At 34.8% G+C, this 21,004-nt stretch overlaps 1 long non-coding RNA gene across 1 annotated transcript in view; it reads left to right on the top strand.

Annotated features, from left to right (window-relative positions):
• The first annotated feature begins 217 nt into the window (after positions 1–217).
• LOC134730444 (uncharacterized) overlaps positions 218–21,004 on the top strand; it is a 44,687-nt gene continuing 23,900 nt past the window's right edge. The window contains exons 1-3 of the long non-coding RNA XR_010112209.1: positions 218–322; positions 2,208–2,302; positions 7,034–20,579. This is a non-coding gene — a long non-coding RNA (uncharacterized LOC134730444). The remainder of the gene's footprint in view (positions 323–2,207; positions 2,303–7,033; positions 20,580–21,004) is intronic.

Below are 21,004 nucleotides of genomic sequence, written 5' to 3'. Positions count from 1 at the left end.
GGGTTTCAACTTCGTCACACATGTCAGCCAAGTGAGCCTAGAAGGAGCTGTTCACAGAGATTTAGATAGATAATTCCAGTTTTTGAAAGGCCAATGACCAGAACAATATAGTACAATCCACTGGCTCCTGACTAGGGATATGTTTCAATAATTTTAACACTTTAGGATGCGTATACATGCTATGAAAATGATTTTCAATTCTTTGTTCCGCTGCAAGGCTGATTCGTCATTTGCGAAGATCTGGGAAGCAATATTAGCAAAGCAATCCATGAGCTTGGCAACATTTCTGAGGATGACTACAAAGTTCCTAGGATATCAAGAGGTAGCAATAATGATCCCTGCCAGTGCTGTACTGGGAGACTAGCCAATATCAAGGGAAGTAATGGCAAGTTGTGGATCCACGCTTTGTCCTATCCTGCATGTTCCACATCTATTCATATTGAAGTTTTCATTTTCTGGCCACCCCATTCATTCCATTCCATTGTAGCCTTTCTGGCCACTGTGGTATCTCTACTTAAATACCACTTGTAAGTGCAACCATTCCTGACAATTCTCTATTAGTAAGCAATGTATCTTTCTTATTACATCCTAATTCTGTCTCTTGCTTTATTTTTATCTTTGGTGTTCATTATCCTGTGATATGTAATGCATTTACATATGTATTTTTAAAATGTATTGTCTGTCTTCAACTGGAATATAACCTCCTTGAGGATATCTTTTTAACTTTTCATTATTATGATCCTGGTTTCTAGATCAGCACTTGCATTAAGTAAGTGCTTATACTTGTTGAATACATGAGTAAATGAACACAAAAGTTGGGAGGCATCTTGTTATCTTAAGACCCCACATAGCTCATAACTGAAATGATTTTGACACATTTTATTAATCTTATAAAAAGGCCTGTAATCCCAGTTCTTTGGGAGGCCGAGACGAGAGGATCACTTGTTCCCAGGAGTTCAAGACTAGCCTGGGCAACATAGGAAGATGCCAGCTCTATAAAAAATTTAAATAATTAGCTGGGTATGGTGGCATGTGCCTTTAGTCCCAGCTACTCAGGAGGCTGAGGTGGGAGGATCGCTTAAGTCTAGGAGGTTGTGGCTTCAGTGAGCCATGATTGCACCACTTCAGACCAGCCTCAGTGATAGAATGAGGTAATATCTAAAAATTTTATTAAAAAATTTTAAAGCAACCATATTAAGAGGCATGATCATACTAGATGTGATAAATGCTGCTCCTAAAAATATATTAGAAAGTTTCTTTCTAAGTATTAGTTTTGGTATTTAGGGGGCTCAAGGATAATAGTTTCTGTCTAGTCTTGAGCATATTTGTCCCTGATAACTGGGACTATACTGTCTGGGAAGCCATGTATATGATTTTCTATGTAATAACACACCCTTTTTTGCAATAAAATCAATAAAGACAGAGCATCACACAATTTTTTTCACAATTACTGCTGTTAATATGGCACCAATGTAATGAGCAACTTTAGCATTTGAGTTAGGTTGAGGCCATCTGTTTAAAGCTCATCTTAGTGGATTATGATATCATGCCAGATAATTTAAATATCCAGGTGGCTCGGAAAACACTAAATCAAACTTCTGGCCATAAAAGAGAAAAACAAATTGCTCTTGATATCCAGCATTAGCAGTGACTCGTAAGATCACATAAGCCAAATCAATGGCTGCATACCAATCAGAAATTAAAAATCATCTTTCAATGTAGAAATGTGGTCACAGTTTTCATCTAATTGCTGCAACCTTTTTTAAAATTTATAAATAATTCTATTTATATTCTACAAATAATTGCCAGAACCCATCTGACTTTTGTACCAGCCAAACTGAGACCATAATTGGGATGATTATTGGCATTGTATATAACCTACCCCTGTGATTTCCATATTAGAATTAAAACATTATATGTCTTCCTTAAAATATTGCATTATAATTTCATGATTATGATTTATAATGAAGTTCCTGAACTGCTTCTTTTTGTCCTTTTAAGAATCCTTTCCCTAGAATTATAAAAAACAAATTATCAGTAGGAGTTGAAGGAATGGGGAAAGCTTCATTGCCTTAGTTCTTTATGTCTAACCTGGACACTTGATAAAATTCTGTAGCTTCAACTTCTTTCTCCTCAAGATTCTTTATTATTTATATAATCACTACTTTCAAAAGCTCCTCAATTTTTGGTATATTAATGTTTCTTAGGGTCATTTGGACTTGGACATAGAGTTACAGCTTCTGTGAAAATATTTTTATGTGATTGTTCTCAAGGAATAGACATGAGGATAAATCAAAAGAAGGTACATTTCATTTTTGTTGTTGCTACTGTTCTTGTTCTGTAGGGAGTGTGTGTGTGTGTGTGTGTGTGTGTGTGTGTGTGTGTGGATTGGGGGCCTGGGGATTGTAATTATTCTTGTTTATGTTGTACAGGCAGAGATTGACCTTTGTATTAAGTTCCCTAGGGCTGCTGTAACCAAGTACTACAAACTAGGTGGCTTAAAAAAAATTTTATTGTCTAGCAGTTCAGGATACTAGAGGTCCGAAATCAAAGTATCTGCAGGGCCATGCTCACATTGAAACATAAGGGAATCTTTTCCTGGCTCTACCTGGCTTCTGGTAGTTGGCTGGCACTATTTGACATTCCACAATTTGTAGAGTCATCACTCCAATCCTCAGTCTTCACAGAGCCTGTGTCTCTGCCTTCTTTAAAGACACCAGGCTTCTAGGATTAGGACACTAGCCTACTTCAACATGACCTCATTCTAATTTAACTCATTGCATCTGCAAAGATCTTATTTCCAAGTATGTTCACATTTTGAGGTACTTAGGGTTACAACTAGAACATATCTTGTTCTTAGGGACACAATTAAACACATAGCAACCTCTTTTATTTTCTTCCCTTTGGCGTATTGCTTTAGGAGAAGTAATCGCCAGTGTGGCTGTTGTGGTCCATGCAGGCTACTCCACTATAGCTGCTGTTGTAAGCAGAAGTGATCACATGTGCCAATCAAGACCTGATGCCTGGAGTTCCTAAACTAATGACTCCTGAGCAGACACTTGTCTCCATCTAGACTATGTGACTGTCACGCTAGCTGAGCAAATTCTTCATTACCCAATTCCTGTGAACTTTCTCAGCTTTAGCTTTGCCTTCTTTAAAAGGTGCCAGGAAGGTGTATTTAAGAAAACAAATCTATTTCAATTTCAGTGAGATGTGAATCATCTTGGGCATTTAATAAGTGAATCAAGGTGATGGATATAGCATAGGGATTTCTTTCATTAACTTTCTAAAATAGTAAAGGTTTTCCATAAGCACAGCACCATTACATTTACAAATTGGGACATTATGTTCTTGCTGTTTCACTACTCATTATAACCAGCCTTGGGCACTTAATCCCTTAATGAGCTGTATTGCCATGGTGGGAGCATCCTTACTGAGGTCTTCCAAAGCCCCTAATTCAACCCTATTCAGTTTATCTGTGTATCTTGTTTAATTTTATAACCAGCAGATTAGCATGCCTACAGGAAACCGGCAATATATTTTAAGTAATTATTGGTGTACCAGGTGAGTAATAGAAATTATTGTAGGATTCTGGGTGTTTACATAAACTTTTACACATTTCCTGCCTAAGACAGATATTTCTTGAAGAAGAAAGAAAGAAGGGTGAGGGTCTGGTCTGTGAGAAGGCTGGTTGTCTTGTTCCTGCCTACTCAAGTCTCTGAGAATAGTAATACCCACGTTTACCTATGATTTCTAGGTTACTGTTTGAGTCATTTGTTTCTGTTTTACAAAACAATCCAGTATAATAACTTACTATTAATTATGATTCTTTGAGTTACCCAGGGTCAGTTTTGAAGTTCTGCTGGTCTCACTTGGAGTCTTTTACATAATTCCACTAGATTGAAAGACTGTTTGGGAGATGGTTTTTCACTCTCTGTCTCTCTCCATATAGTCTTTAATTGTTCAATAGTCTAGCCTGGCTTCCAAACGGCATGTCTTCTGGGTTCCATGACAGTGCACTCTTCTGTCACATTATGTCTATCAAATCCGGACATAATTTCTTCCCAAATAAAGGATAATATAAATAAACTCATCTGTTACCTGAGGAAGGGCATGAGTGTACCAGGATGGAAGGAATTATTGGCTGCCATATTTAGAGACTACTTACCTCAGTATCAAATACCTGCTATCCAATATTGTTACTGATTGTAGTTCTTCCTTTCAATAAATTATGATGTTCTACTCTATCAAAAAGGGTCCTATCAGCAGAGCGAAACCATAAAATAGTTTGCACAGGCAGAATTTTGTATTTAAAATAATTAACTCTAACAGAGGATTGGAGTAATAAGGGATTGTCTAGGTAAAAAAAAACCTTAAAAACTAGAACTAGCAGATAAGAAACATCTTATATCCTTAGAATTGAGTTAAGGTGCCCAATAAAAAGGCATCTGCCTCCCCGACCCAGTGAAGCAGAATACGATGACAGCTTCAAAGGAAAGATGTATTCTATTTTTAATCACTTACACTGGGGCAGACATTATGGACAGTGATGCTGTATAATTATAATACATTTTCCTTATTCAAGTCACTGAGTTTTTTTGCTATTAAAAATTAGAAACATCAAAGTATCAAATATGATTATTCAGGTCAGAACAAATATATTGTAAGAATGTCACCAAGAATAATAAATTTTCATTCACTCTACTTTATTGAAACATGTACAAATTATCTCTCCAGGGTTGAATTGTCTAGAGATATTTGCAGCATCTTGTATCAGAAAAAAGAGTGACAAGTTTCATTCCATTTTTCGTAGAAGGAAGGATTATCACAGAGCCAATACCCCAAGGCCCTTTGGTTCAGAGACAGCATTTTCCAATCATGTTCTCAACAAGTCTCGAACATGTTAATTAATGTTTGTCTTGAAGAGTTCTTAAATAAAAACTAGTGGATAGCTTTCTCACATAAATTTAAAAGATTTTAAGATAGCATCTTCAACAAATCCAAAACTATAAAATGTCTTTTGAGTCATACCTTTTGCTTCAAAATACTCATAATAAAGCACATAAATTGACAAACTCCATTGTTAGTAGAAAGTTTTATGGCTTCAGATCACAATTAATATTTTAACATTCATATTTTCACCCAAAGGACATTTAGTCATCATGTTTGACACTAACAATTTTATCTTTCTTCTGCTGGTAGTTGTATGGCTCATTAAAACAAAGTATATAAAATAATCGCATCTATACTGATGACTTAAATGGGCACCAAAATAAGTGAGTTAAAAAAATTCTATCTTATGAGAAAAACATAAAATAGTTCTTATGTAATATGTAAGAAATAATAATTTCTTATTGAATTCATAGTGAAAAGTACTGCTGGAATACATCATCACAAATAGCATTCTCCATTACTAAAATATAGATGCAATAATAATTAGTAACTATGATCGTAACAAACTACTTGAAGAACATGTGGCTTGAAAATGTCAAAAAAGATACAAATGCAACTGAGCAGTATAGGAAAACAGTACTCTTAAAACTCAGCAGATTGTGGTGGGTATGTGGCAACGTTTTGAAGATGATGTAGTTGTCATTCTGGTTATCTGAGAAAACAGAGATTATCATATCCAAAGAATAAATACAAATGAGAAGGTTTAATATTGCATTTGGAATTGTTTTTATTTTTCAAAACTGATGATAGAATAAAATATTTTTACAAAATATAAATCTGCAAATGTTTTTACCTGGGACAATGAGCCTTGACAGAATAACATCTAGAACAGCTAACCCACAATAACTTATGTAAAATTGTCAAAATGTTATATTGAGTAAAATTAATAGAAGAGTCAAGTATTATATTTTAATTTTCAATATCCTGATGGAAATAATTATGTGCAAATTATCAACGAAATAGGGAAAGTAAATAAGAATGTTTTAAATATATATATACACCCAAAGTGGAAAACCGACTTAACAGATTTTGCTTTAAAAATACATTTTCTATGAAGATTCATCAATTCTACAGAAAGTGATAGACCTCTAATAGAAATATTTGGTTTTAAACACCACATGTTCTCACTCATAGGTGGGAATTGAACACTGAGAACACTTGGACACAGGGCAGGGAACATCACACTCAGGGCCTGTTGGGGGATGGGGGGCAAGGGGAGGAATAGCATTAGGAGAAATACCGAATGTAAATGATGAGTTAATGGGTGCAGCAAACCAACATGGCACATGTATACCTATGTATCAAACTTGCACGTTGTGCACATGTACCCTAGAACTTAAAGTATAATTAAAAAAATATTTGATTTCATAAGGAAAGCATCAAAATAATCAAAAGAAATTATTAAAATTAAAATATTCTTGCATGGCAGTGCTAGTCCAATGGAGTTGAAGTGGCAAAGTCTACATTTCCTGGGTACAGCTAGAAAGACACTGTTCAGGGAACAGTTAGATTGTAACCAGCTAAAGAGAAACCAGGATGTTAAATTTGGCTATTCTAGCAAAGAAGCATTCAGGAAAATAAAGAAACAATTATCCGTGAGCTGAGTTCCAGGCTTTTTTTTGCACAGTTTTTGTATTCGCATAATGAATGAACAGCATTGTCAGGAGCATTTTTAAGTGCCTTAGGATGGGACTGGCATCCAGCCATTAAATCCTGCAAATTCAATTCTGAGGGGAATAAAAAAGAAATACAGGAACATAGAGTGGGAGTTGTATTTTGTATTTCCTTTGTCCCTTTTGCACAGTTTCAGAATGCATTGACAAATCAGTTTCTGTAGCAATGGGATTCAGATTCTGGATTTTTTTTTAAAAAGAACATAAGCTTCTGAGGCTAGAAGTAGAGAATGACCTGCAGTGGCTGGTGTCAAAAGAAGAGAACAGCCAATAAATTATATTTGTCCTAGATCTGACAACCCATGTAGAATTACATTGGTACAGAACTAACCAGTACCCTGTTGATGTCGAAGATGTTTCTTATTCCCCAAATATGTGAACCTAATAATGACTGTATTATAATCTAGCAGATCTCACTAAGTATATTCCAATGGCTATATGCAGTCTTAGAATTGAACACACAGAGCACACCATTGTGTTGCCGATGGCATAAAAACTTGAAGAAACTCCAAGATGACCAGAACTCAGAAGTCTGCAGTCATAGTAAGTGAAATGACAAAAGAAAGTAGAGAACAGTTAGATTTCTTGGGTAAAGGCTGAACAATCTACTGATGCAAGAAACAGAGGAGGAGTTTCCTCTTAGGACTTGAGAAGATTCATTGATAGAAAAAGGACTCCTCTGTAAAAATGAGCAGATAGTGTTTGATATAAGGCAATGATTTGACTGTATGATGGGTGCCTTGATCAGGTTTGGAGGTAATAATTTGCATGGCAACCTAATATATACCGTCAGGTAAAACCTCCTGAAAATTACATGAATAATACCAGATAGCACATGTGTCCTATTTTGATATATACCCTGGTCCTGCTGAGATTGTGCCTTTGCTATGAAGCAAGGCCTCTTTGAAGCACTTTATTGTACTTAGACAAGGCCCTGCATTCTAGAGAAAGAGACAAGCTGGAAAAAAAGATTTTGTACACGCTCAAAGAATGAATGTCCATTTGAGAGTATAAACTAGTTGCCATGTCTGCCAATTGCCAACCACCACCATATCCTTAGAAACCATGCTATTACCATGTTTCAGTGTACACCAAAAGAAATCTAGAGTAGGAACTGGCTTCCTCCCTCACTTGTGCATTTGTCCGTTGCACATTCTATCAAGTAGGTTTAATAGTGCTTTAGTAACTTACAGAGAAATTGTGGCAAAACTCTCCTGTTATTTTTGTTAATCAAAATTTGTAGCTTCCCCTCTAAGAGAGTCACGCATGAGTCCATGGGCCATGAATAGTAACAGATTTTGAGTTATAAGCATAATGCTGAACTAAAAATGATTCATCAGCTGTAGAACTCACCCATTTTGTGTAGAGAAAGTTTGCTTTGTTCAAAGTATTGCTTTAGGGAAAGTTCTTAACAAGAACACGCCTTGCTTTTCCACAAGAAACATTTCTTGATGGGTCTGTTACACAAATTATTCAGATATGCAAGTTTTGTTTTGCTTTGTTTTTAAAAAATATAGTTCAAAATTATTGCTAGGGCTAAACCCTTGTTCCACATTTTTTATCTCATGGATTTTTAAAAGCTATTTTAAATTTCTGCCTCCAATCTCGTTTTATTTTATTTTTTCAACTGGGTAATTGTCTTTGCAGTTTATGTTTTCTTTCAGATATTCTCACAGGGAAACTTCATCATTTCTCTATTAGGGTATTTTCAGTCACATTATGTATTTCTTTTTCTCTCATAATTTGCAGTACTATCACTGGATTAATTTTTTAAATCACCTTTCGACAAGTATAATTTCCATGCAAGTTTGACAAAGTTCAATTTGTTTTTTTCTTTTATTTTTCACATTTGTAATAATTGTGTAAGAAATCTTTGCCTATTCAAAACTCACAAAAATAATTTTTAGACATTTTACAGCTTAACACTTAATTCACAGATATTTTTCTGAATTAATTTAAGTAATGTCGTATGTGTCATGACTTTAAACTTTTCTTTTCTTCCATGTCCACTTGTCCCAGCAACATTTGTGAAAAGATTTTATTTTCCCCCATTGAATTGACTTGACACCTTTTTTGAAAGTCAGCTCAACAAATATCCATGGCCCGATTTCTGGAATCTCTATGCTGTTTCATTTATTTTTATGTCTGCCCTCACAGCAATACCACCCAGTACTTGTAACTTTATACTAAGGCTTGAAATCACACGGCAAAAGACCTTCAAATCTGTTCTTCCTGTGCAAGCATTTTGGCGCTCCTAGGTTCTTTGAATGTCTACATACATTTTAGAATCAGCTTGACAATCTACAAAAAAAGCCTCCCAGGACTCTGATCCAAACTTCATTTAATTTATAGATTTGTGACATCTTACAATGAGTCTTACAGTCAATGAATATGATACATCACTCCATCTCATGTTTTCTTTCACTTTTCTCAGATATGTATCACAGTTTTCAGTTTAGAGCTTTTACAAATATTACATTAAATGTGTCTCCAAGTATTTTCTGTATTGGATGCTACTGTAAATTGTAATTTACTCTGTATTTTAATTGTAATTGTAGGACATGGAAAGACAGATTTTTGTATGATGGCCACGTTTCCTATGAACCCACTATATTCTTTTTTTTTTTCTTTTTTTTTTTTTGGAGTCTCATTCTGTCACCCAGGCTGGAGTGCAGTGGTGAGATCTCGGCTTACTGCAAGATCCGCCTCTCAGGTTCACGCCATTCTCCTGTCTCAGCTTCCCGAGTAGCTGGGACTACAGGCGCCCGCCACAACACCTGGCTAATTTTTTTTCTCTTGTATTTTTAGGAGAGACGGGGTTTCACCGTTTTAGCCAGGATGGTCTTGATCTCCTGACCTCATGATCCGCCCGCCTCAGCCTCCCAAAGTCCTAGGATTACAGGCGTGAGCCACCGCACCTGGCCTGAACCCACTATGTTCTTTAAATATTAATAACATTTTTATAGATTCCTTATAATTTCCTACAAAGTCAATAATGTCAAATGCAAATAGTGTTTTGCAGCTTTACTCTTAATTTACATATTTTTCCCTTGCTCTAATGCACATGCTAGAATCTCTAGTATGATGGTGAAATACAGCCATAGATGTTCCAATATTAAACCAATATTTCTTATTTCAATTAGCTAATATTTTGCTAAAGCTTTTCTGGTTCTACAATTTTGCATCTATGTATGTATCAATTTTTATATCTGTGTTTTCTTTTATAATTTTTCTGATTTTGGTATTATGGTAATCATAATTAAATAAGTGAAATATTGTGGAATCAGGAGGACCAGAAAGAGACCTTGGGGTGTATACAGGAGGATATCTTTATTGAGTGCACTCAGACCCAGCAAACTCAACATCCAAAGACTGGGTCCAGAACAAAGACAGCATTTGACTTTCATACACACTTCACAAAGGGGTGGACTACCTTGAAGCAGGCTTTCAGTTACAGTGGCGCGAAAGCAAGGATACAGAGGCAGAACAATTAATTAAATTGTGACAGGTTCATAACTCCGGATTACACATGACCATTGCCAAGCAACCCATTTGTCTGTTATCCAGGTTTTGCTCTAAAGAGTCTTGCACTGGTTTATCGCATAACTTCACTATGGTGCCCAGACAGCTGTAGTTCAGGCCTGCTCAGGCTTCTCATGACCTTCACTGTACTTGCTCTTAGATAAAACAGAATACTTGAAGTTACCAGTTACAGAAAACAAGAATCTATAAACTAATACCATAAAGCAAAGGAAAATTTGTTTTTTGTCTCCATATGTTGAAGGAGTGCTGGGAGAGTCTCCAGAGCACATTCCTTTGTGTCCTAGCTTCTTAGATAGTGTTTATCAAGCCTTTTCCTGGGTCTGGGCTGTGCCTGTTGCTGCCTCTGGGACCAGTCAGCCTAATACAGGAAAGCTTATTTCTTTCTCTTTTTAATTTTATTTTTCCTTATTTCTTTAATTTCCCACCTCAAAACATTTCCTACTCTATTTCATCAACTAAGATTTATATGATTCATCCATTAAATATTTATTTGAATTTCTAATTTTGGTATTATGGTAATCATAATTAAGTAAACATTTCCTACTGTACTTTATCAACTAAGAGTTATATGCTTCATTCATTAAATATTTAATAAAATTTACCAGTACATTTACATAAGGCTGTTTATTTTTTTTCTTTCTTTGTATAAAGGATTTTAATCATCAGTTATATATCTTTACCAGAAATAGGACTACTTAGCTTTTCAGTTACTTTTTAAACTAGTTTTGATAACTTGTGTTTTTCAAGCTATTTGCCACTTTTCTTTAAGTTTCCAGACTTGGTAGCATAAAGTTGTTAAGATAATATTCTCTTAGCCATTGTGTGTTACAAATATAGTGCAACCTACTCTTTCATTGCTTTTGTTTGAGCAATCTAGTTTTAAAAATTGTTTTTAATAATTTATTTAAAATAACATTTGTTTGTTTACTTTATCATTAGTTTGTTTTTTCCTTCAGAGATGTCTTTTCTATTTATTTATCTATTTTTTACTTTTACTTAATAATCAAGCTCCTCTTTCCCTAGCTTCTTTTGGTGGGAGCTGAAATCATTAATTTTTTAATTCTTTTTTCTTCTTTTTTAATATAAGCATTTGCAGTTGTAATTTTTCATCCAGTCACTCCTTTACTTTTACTTCACAAAACAAGAATCAGAACCATACCTAGGTACAACACAACTGTTAGGATCATCATTCAGAGAAATTAAAATAATTGTGATTACTATATTAAGGGCTCTTAACAGAAAAAAAATAGGGGTGTGTAATATAAACAGAGAAATGAAAAAAGAAAAAAAACTAAGAAAAAAACAAAAGAAAATGCTAAGGGAGAAAAAAGAATAGGCCCATCGATGGGTTTATTAATCAACTTCCATGACTGAAGAAAGAATGAGTGAGCTGTAGGTAAGCCCATAGAAAATTTCCAAACTGAAATGAGAAGAGAAAAAAAAAATGAAAAAAAAAAAAAAAAAGAGAACATTAAAGAGCTGTAAGACAGTTTCAAGAAATATATCACACTTTGAATTGGCTTAATAGAAGAAAAAAGAAAAATTTAGCAAAAAAATTAACATTTGCAGTAATCATCGCTAAGATTCACAATATGAGAGACCTCTACTTCATCACAAGCTTTCAACATTGACAGAATAGTTCTAGATAAGCAGAGGAGCAAGTTGCCTAAGTGGACGTGGATATATGATGATGTCTTAACAAGGCAACTAGTTCCCTCAAAGGGCAAGTCCAGCTTCTCCTCATATTTGGTGGATAATTAACAAATTCCAGTATTTTAAAAAATAATCATTATCATGGTGACTAGCTTCACTTGATTATCTAGCGTTATTGAATCTCTATCATCTATCATCGCCAACAGGCATGGCTCAGTTTAGCCAACCAAGTACTCTACTTCCAAGATTTTGACTTGTGATTAATCCAATTATCTCCTCTGCTATAAGGAGAAAAGATTATATTGGATAGTTTTGTTTCCTGCAGCAAAGTAATTTTCTGCATGACCAGCAATAATGCAATGTGGGAGATTTTAATAAGAAGCAATTATTTTTAAATTTAAAACTTAAACAGAATGCAGATTGCAATAATATAGCAGAGATATGCACAAAATTGTGAGTCACTTTAAAAACTGTTAACCCTGCAATGTATTCTTGTATGGAACAGTGCAGTAAAATAAACATAACTAAAGCAGAAATATTTCTGTCTCCTAGAAACGCATATATAATATTGAAACTGACAAATAATATCCCCTTTGTATGGCATTCCATAATTTAATGTGTTACCTTGTTTTCATCATTGAAATTAATAGTTTTTTTTTTTTACTGAAATAAAGAAACATTTATGAAAAGAACACATGATAACATATTTTTTTTTGGTCCAAGAGAAAAAGTTAACATCTGATGTTGGAAAATGATCAATGATAAGAAATGAGATTTTGCAAAATAAAGTCATTGAATATGTTATGGAAAATACAGTCTCTGTCCCTCATTATCATGGTGTGCAAACTGAGGAGTTAAACAATTGAGATCTCTGTGATCTAGTGCCCCCATCTCGCCTGTTATTTCCAACTCTGAAGACAGAAATCTATCACCAGATGGATGCAGTATATCTATATCTACATCTATATCTATATCTATATCTATCAATATTATCTGTATCTATGTCTCTATCTATCTGATCTATCATTTTTTGGTAGCTACTTAATCCTCTATTGAAATTAGATTTCATATTGAGACAGGATTGTTCCCCTGACCTCCCTTCATGGGCGGGAAGTGGAGTGGCTTGTTACCCTTAGCCTGCTGCTGGCCACTCCTTGCAAGAGGGAGTGTGCGAGCAAGCAAGTGCAGGAACCAGAAGAAAGGAACACTGGAATCAGCTAGCTGCTTCTCTCTGGTAGGAGCAGGCTCTATGCGTTCCACAGCAGCATCCAATCCCCTGCCCTCTTGGCACCCATTTCTTGTTCGGGGTCCAGAAAGAATCAGGTCACTAATTGAAGGGTAATGTATGCAGAGGATTTTATTGGGCAATGGATGTGGTTCTCAGTGGAATGGGGAGTTGGAAAGGGGATGGTGTGGGAAGAAAGTGATCTTTCCCTGAAGCCGCACCCTCTGAAGTTAGCTCCGTCTGTCTGTAGTCTGAGATGCTCCGCCGCTTGTATCCTCAACACTCAGCAGCCTGCATCCCCAACCTCTTGCACCAGCTGCTTCTATTGCTTGGCCAGCTGAAGTCTTTTTATACTCACAAGATAGGGGGCGGGGCAGGCCAAAAGGGCAATCATTTGGGCGGAAAAATGGGGTCAGCTGTTTTCACTTAGAGCCGAGGTTCTAGGTTAGAGGGTGGAGTTGAGCTGAGAGTCCAGCCATTCTGTGACAATATTTGATAATACTGAAGGTGAGATTATGAAAACAGAACAGAAGAGCACCTAGAAAGAGTTGAGAGGGAGGTAGAACACAGCAAGTTTTTGGTCTGAGAGCGGACCTTATCTGATTACAGGTGAACTCTTTGCAGTAACTCCGTTGGTTGTTTAGTTTATTCCTTTCTGTTCTATCCCAAAATTTCTTCCTTACTTCTATTGTTTTCAAAGAGTACTTCAAAGGAGTTAAAATAAATAAAAGTAATTTTTTAAAAAATGCTTCATTTTTAACCTGGAAATATACACACTACATCCATTTCAAAAGTTCCTTAGATGATTTTAGAATTGAATGATACCTTAGTTATAAGATGTTAACACTTACTGAATTATTATAAAGTGGTAGGGCTTCTGCTGAGTATTTTACATAAGAGACCAGAGTGGCCTTTATATATTTTATATTTCATATAAAATAAATCCCAACCAATCTATCTGCAATTGCTACATTCCAGTTAGGTGAGACTTCAAATTTTCTTACCCAGCCCTTTTTTCCCATAGCCCTTGCTGACATTTCTGATCATTTTATTTAAAACTAAAAATGTCTAATGAATCAATAAAGATTTATGTTAATATTAAGAGAATACCACTGATCACATAAATTGGTAAAGACTTCACTACCAATTTTAATTTTTTAGTCCCTATTAGTATTTATTTAGGAAGAAATACAAGTTTTGAAGGATCATGGTTTCTAAACACAATGGTCATATTTGTTTCCTACCTCAGTTTTATGATCATTAAAATTATCAGAGTTACCATGAGTTCTACTGACAGCAGACTCACTAGAATGTTGCTTGTAAGTTAACTTCACATTTATAAACTATTGAGTTCTAGTCCAGATTATACCAGCACAACTACAGCAGCCATCTATCTTCTTCCTTCCCTGATAGAATTATTTTATGCCATAAAACAATAAAAGAAAATGAAAATCTGTGTCTCACCTCAACACAAACAGAGTTTTAGAATTTAACTTTTTACATTATCAATGAGCTTTGCATTTTGTGGATAATTTTTTCAAGGAAGCTTTGTTTCTCACCAGTTTGACAAAAGAGTTTTATGCAAAGCAGATGTGGATAAGGAAGAGGAAGGAGATAAAGTTGAAGATGAACAGGAAAAAGAAGACAGAGAAAAGAAGGAAGAAGGGAGTGAAGGAGGAGGAGAAGGCCTGGCATAGAAGCACTGTCATTCCTGGCCCCAGGGCCTGAAGTTCATGACTAATCTAGAGAAAGGTGGAGCCTCAAAGTTGAAAAACTGTGCTTATGTAGGCTATGTGACACTTGTTATGTGCAGCTTATTTAAATAGACTGTAGAGTATGTTCGATGTTGATAGGTGCTATGGAGTAAATTTTTCTTTTAAATTGGCATGTGAAGAGCAGCTGAGGGAAAGTTTACTATTTTAAATTGTGTTAAACTTTGTTATCTGTTACCACGTTTTTCTGTCTTTGCTAATCATTTACTTCTTGAAATAGCTATATTTTACTATAGTTTTTATTTGCATCTATTTTATTAGGAGTGATCATAAATATCATTTTTATTTACTAAAGGCCCAATTATTTTTTTCCCTTCACCAATTTTGTAATTGGTAAATTTATTCTTTTTCTCAGTAATGTATAACATTTTTAAAAATCTGTATTACGGAAAGTTGCCCTTTGGTTTCTGAGATAATTGCAAATATTTTTCCAAACCATCATTTATACTTTATTCTAATTATTTATAATTTTTTCCAAATGAGGGATTTAAAAATGTTATATAGACAAAATTATGAATCTTCATGACTTCTGGGATTTTCTAATATTGAAAAATAATTTTCCTGTTTCAACATTATTTAAAATCACCCATAACGTATTCTATATTATACTTTTATTTTACTATAGTATTTCTATAATACTTCTATTTTAAGAAGTATATTTTTATGTTTTATATCAAACACAATGGAGATTCTTAAATAATATTTACCTAAGTCAGTGTCTTCAAATAGTTGGGAATATAATTGGAGAGCTACAAAGAGGAAAAATTAAAAAATAATTTATAATTTTAGAAGCAAACTCTGTTATGTGGCACTACTAGTAAGATGAAAATAAGGCCTAGATTCATAGGTGAAGTCAGGCTTCAAATATTTCTTTAAAGGTGTATATGAATTATAAAGAGAAAAGAAGAAGTAACATGGCCGAAGTATTAACTTATAGCATTTCTCTTAAAAAGAGTGTTTTTAGGCCAGCTATGGTGGCTCACGTCTATAATCCCAGTACTTTGGGAGGCCAAGGCGGCACTTGAGTTTAGGAGTTGCAGACCAGCTTGGCCAACATGGTGAAACCCTGTCTCTACTAAAGATACAAAAACTAGCCAAGTGGGTGCCTGTAGCCCCAGTTACTCGGGAAGCTAGGGAAGGATAATTGCTTGAGCCCTGGTAAGTGGAGGTTGCAGTGAGCCGAGGTTGCACCACTGCACTCCAGCCTGGGCAATAGAGGGAGACTCCATCTCAAAAAAAAAGAGCTTTTAGTCTTTTTAGTCTTTTGTTTTTCTAATTTTGAAACACAACTGAGGCATCATACTGACACCTATGGTGGAAGGTATAATTTAGCTGACAAACCGTTAGACAGGTATAGCTTTTACAAGTCCTTAATTTTAATTTTCATCAAGTATTTCACTTTAATATGTTATTTATAGAGTTAATTAAGGAAAACATGAAATTTATGACAAACGGCAATACTTAAGAACATATGGGAACTGAACAAAAAATCATATTAGTTTTCTTCTTTTAAAGCTATAGACTAGTTTAATTTATTATTACTTTTAATTTAGTTTGTGAATAAAAAGTTCAGGAGCGTAGTAGCTAAATGAAATACGTGTGATATTTTAAATGAGGAATTTAACAGATTTTTATCAGTGTGTTTTACAAGATGGATTAAAGTAAGTTTCATTAACCACATCCAGTTTAATTCCTCAATCTTTTAAGAAGAAAATGCATTAATAGAGATATGTTTAGTGATATTTTATTATGGATATAGTCAGGCTAAAAAGAGAGACATTCATTACTCAAACATACTCCTGAAATTACTTTTAGCAATTGGAATAACTTTATATATGCAATAATCGATTTAGCTTCAATATTATTCTTTCTTGGACTTGATTTCATTTCCAGCAAGTGGAAAGAAAATGAATATACACACAGACAAAATTTTATTTTACTTGCTATGGAAATATTTTTATGTTATAAATGAGAGATTACACCAATATCAATCTTAAATTGGGTTCATAATACAGTTTCTCAAGGATATGTTCTTGGTCATCATCTTGCCAATCATTATACTCTCTCCCTCATTCACTCAACTAACAGAACACTATTGGTGCTATGGAGTATTGAGATTTTCACTCATGGGCCTCGGGAGAGTGTGGGAAACAAGAGAGTATGCTCATTGCTGTAGCTGCTATCTCTCAAGAAGGCAAAATCTGTATACTCAGCCCAGTTGTTCCTCTAGTTTTAAACTTTTATTTCTATTGGTATTGTCTCAATATTGGCTCTGGAAGGAACCTGATGCTAAGTTCGGCATCCAGGGAAAGGCATGGTAGATCATGCTTGAGTCAGGCATGATCTGCCACAGGTGGGGCATTGACCTATCCTCTGTGGTCACGGAAATGAGAAATGACAGTTAATCAGGTGAAGACCATGTGCAATGGCAAAAGGGCCATTTCTTAAATAGAAAATAGAGTTATTCAAATTAGAGAAGAGATCGGGAAGGCTGCAAACAAATGATAACTGCAGTCTACCAGAATTATAGTCTAACAGAAATTACAGAGGAGTTCATGGTGTCTCAAATTCCTGACAGATACTAATTTTAAGGATTCGTGGAGGAGATATCAGAATTCCCAAATTATCAGAGAATCACAAAATCATAAATTATTCTTAAATATTTTCAGTGTTCTTTATATTCTACTCGTTAATATGGATATCAAGAATGCTTAATAAATTATATTTAATAGTAGCTACAAAAAATTATAGTCTACAGGTAATACCCAAATTCTTGAAAGTTCCAGGAAACACTCAAGATAGTGTTTGATTATTGCAACATTGGCATCTCTTAGCAGCATTAGCCTCCTACACATACTCATATGCAGAATTGCCTAATTAAGGTCATATTTTGCTTCCAAAACTTATTTCTTGGAACACCACTCATAGGTTTTTATAAAGAATGCTACCTGCACAAATCTATTACTATTGGTTTTATTCACACACACACAAAAAATTGACTCGCTTTTAGCAGCAAAGCAGGCCTGGATCCCACTCTGTAATAGTGCAAAGGCTGCAAGCAAAACTGACTAGATTCTGACTGCGTCTCTGTTAGGTGATCCTTTCCAGCTTCCCAGAAAGGGTGAGCTTAGCCTGTTAGTCCTGCCTGTTAGACTTCCTGTTTTTGCTTTTTATTTGATGTCAGTGAATTTCTTGGTCCATCAACCTCTCTATATTGATAGCTAAGCTTACAATAATTTTTATACTTTTCAAATTTCTGGACTCATATTTTCAGGATTGAAGATTTGGAAGAAGATTAGTTTCCTCGTTAATGCAAGAGAGGGATTCCCTCATGGAAGCACTATATGAAGTTCTAAGATTTCATGCAATTTAATAGTAACAGAACTTTTTAAGAAACTGTTTGGAGGCAGCATGTTGGGGACATAGAGTCAAAAAGCGCACCTTGAACCACATGTAAAAATGATGGTAAAAGGCAGGCACATGTATATGTTGGTCCATATGAGCTCTGCTACCTATTATAGCATTTGTCACAGATTGCATATGCAATAAATGCTTAACTCAAGAGAAAGTTAAGTTCTATCTGCCAATAATCTCACTGTTTATAACATACATATATATTCTAAATAACCACAGAAAATTGTTAATTTGCACTTACATATCGAGAAATTAATTTTTATTTCTTACTGGGTAAAGAATAATTAAATTGTATATTAAACATTGTTTTTATCTCTGTTTTGTTTGTTTTACATCACATCAGCAAAGATCTAGTTAAATAACTCAGTCTCCATTTGTTCATATAAAAATTCATTTTTTTCAATCTATGTTACATCTGCCTTTAATATTTGCCAACTGAATAATCAAGATCATTTGATTAATATTCTCCTTATGTATGAGGTCAGACCCATGAAATATCACAAGAAACAGAGCACGGTGATGGATAAAAGTTATAAAATAGAAATGCATTTCAAAAAGTACAAAGTCAGGTGGGTCAAGTTCCTTTTACAGCCTCCTAATATCAAGGTTATTTCATTAATTGTTAAAATGATTGTACAATACGGCGGATTTAAAGAACAATGAAGAAATCTATGCAGAGACTGCCAGCTGTCTTCCCTATGGAATTTTCCTCCAAACAACACCACTAATTTCTAATTGATGTCATGGCCAACTGAAATGAAAGATACATTTCTCATCTTTGCATTGAGTAGTGGCATGTGACTAAAAGGATGAAAGTAGGACTATTACATAACAATTCCTCCTGAGAAATTTTCTACAGAGCTCCCGAAGTGTATTGCTGCATCATCTACACTGCTGTTTGCAATTAGCCAATGTGATGGCCAGAGTTTCATGTTGGATCATAAGGGTGAGATCTATGATGGCCACGATAGAGAAGGAAGTAGAAAGTAGCTTGATTCATGGCTGACTTGATTGCTTACATGTGAATATTACTGTAAGAGTGAAATAAACTTCTAGATTTTAAGCCACTATTATTGTGTTTCTATTATTCACAGCCAAATATAACACATACAATTGTAGAATATGGTACCAGTAGAGATATTTTTCAAGAAAACTAAGCCATGTAATTGGTTTGTGTAATTAGTAGGGTGGTGGGAGGTAGGAGCATGTATATCACAGATAGGAAAGCAGGTGACCCTTTTCATGTTTTATTGAATAAGTTATCTTTTCACCTTGGAAGACAAATTACATATTAACTTAGGATATAGTATTAGGAAAAATAATTGCTTAGTTTTGAAATTTTATTGGTGCTATTTCTTGAATCTATTAGAAAAATCCTACAAATGATTGAGTGATTGATGCCTAGGGTAGATGGAATACAAAGAGAGAAAGAAAATAGAGCTTTGCTAAAGGAGCCTTTCTCTGCCTGAAATCTACAATAGGAGATTCTAAAACTTTCAGGGTTGAAATATCTAACTTCACTGTTATCTCAACTTGTAACCAAAGAGAGAGTGTCTGCATTGCCACAAATTTAGTAGACTTGCATCCCCCTCTGTAAAGATTATGAGCTTGGTAATAAAGATGGCATCCACATTACAAGGAGGATGGCCAGAGCCAAGAGGCTAAATAAGCATTTAGGAAGATTTCACACTTAAAAAAAAATCTGTTTAGACAAAGACTTTGATTGTGATTATTTGCGTATATAATTGACTAGAAGCAAATAGAAATTTACTACATTTTTCAAGAAATTTTATTGAAAAATAAATCTGAATTGGACCCAATTATTGGACCCAACATTAAAAGCCTTAAGGAATCCCCATGACGGTACATCCATGTTATAGCATGTCCAGATTTCATCAGCATGAAATGGGCTATGAAATCTCTATGTCCCTAAAGAATGTGCACCCAAAGGCAAATGTATAACACATGATGAAGAGGTCACAAAGTACAATGGAGAAACGATATCCTCCCAAAGAGAAGAATCAAAAGCTTAGAGTGTAATCTAAACAGAAAACTTGCCCTACTACTGAAGTAGAGTCTCTATTTTTTATGCTGAACATTATTTGCTAATTCCAACTGGCTGTCAGCTAATGTGTTTCCCAGGTTTTCTCAATGAAATATGTATTCTTATATCATCATTTTATTACATGTGTATGGTGCAAGTAACTAGTGTCTCAGTTTGCAGGTTTCAGGATAATGCAACCTCTTATCTGCATCTGGTTTCAGGATACTGCAATCTCTTATCTGCATCTAGTAGAAAGAACTGCATGTTACTCAGTGATTGTGAACACTTGGCTGCAAATAGATGTGAGTAATGGATGGCATACTAACTCTTCTCCTTGGGGAGCAGACAAATGTGTTCTATATACAGGAAAATGGATATCCATGGATATATTGGTAACCAAAGGAGCAGACTATGGGTAAAGGCTGCTGTTTGCCTATCCCAGTGCCAATCCCCCTACATTTGGACATTGATTTCTTCCTAGGTACATGGGCACATGTAATGGTGACAATGACAAATAATAGGATTTCTTTACAACTAGATGTGTTCATGTGTCCACATAATGGCAAGTCAGATGTAAACAGTGGCGTTATGTGAAAACTTTTGGAAAAGGTCCTGAAGTGATAACTTTTACATCCTCTTTACCTTTACCTTCTTTACTTCTTCTTCCTTTATTGATGATGAGAGTAACAATGAGTTGGCTTTAAGTCTATTTGTCTGATGATGAAGA

This window comes from Pan paniscus, chromosome 4 (genome assembly GCF_029289425.2).
Source record: "Pan paniscus chromosome 4, NHGRI_mPanPan1-v2.0_pri, whole genome shotgun sequence".
Classification (NCBI taxonomy): domain Eukaryota; kingdom Metazoa; phylum Chordata; class Mammalia; order Primates; family Hominidae; genus Pan; species Pan paniscus.
The sequence above is the reverse complement of the archived record's forward strand: the minus strand, read 5'-3'. Positions and strand labels throughout refer to the sequence as shown.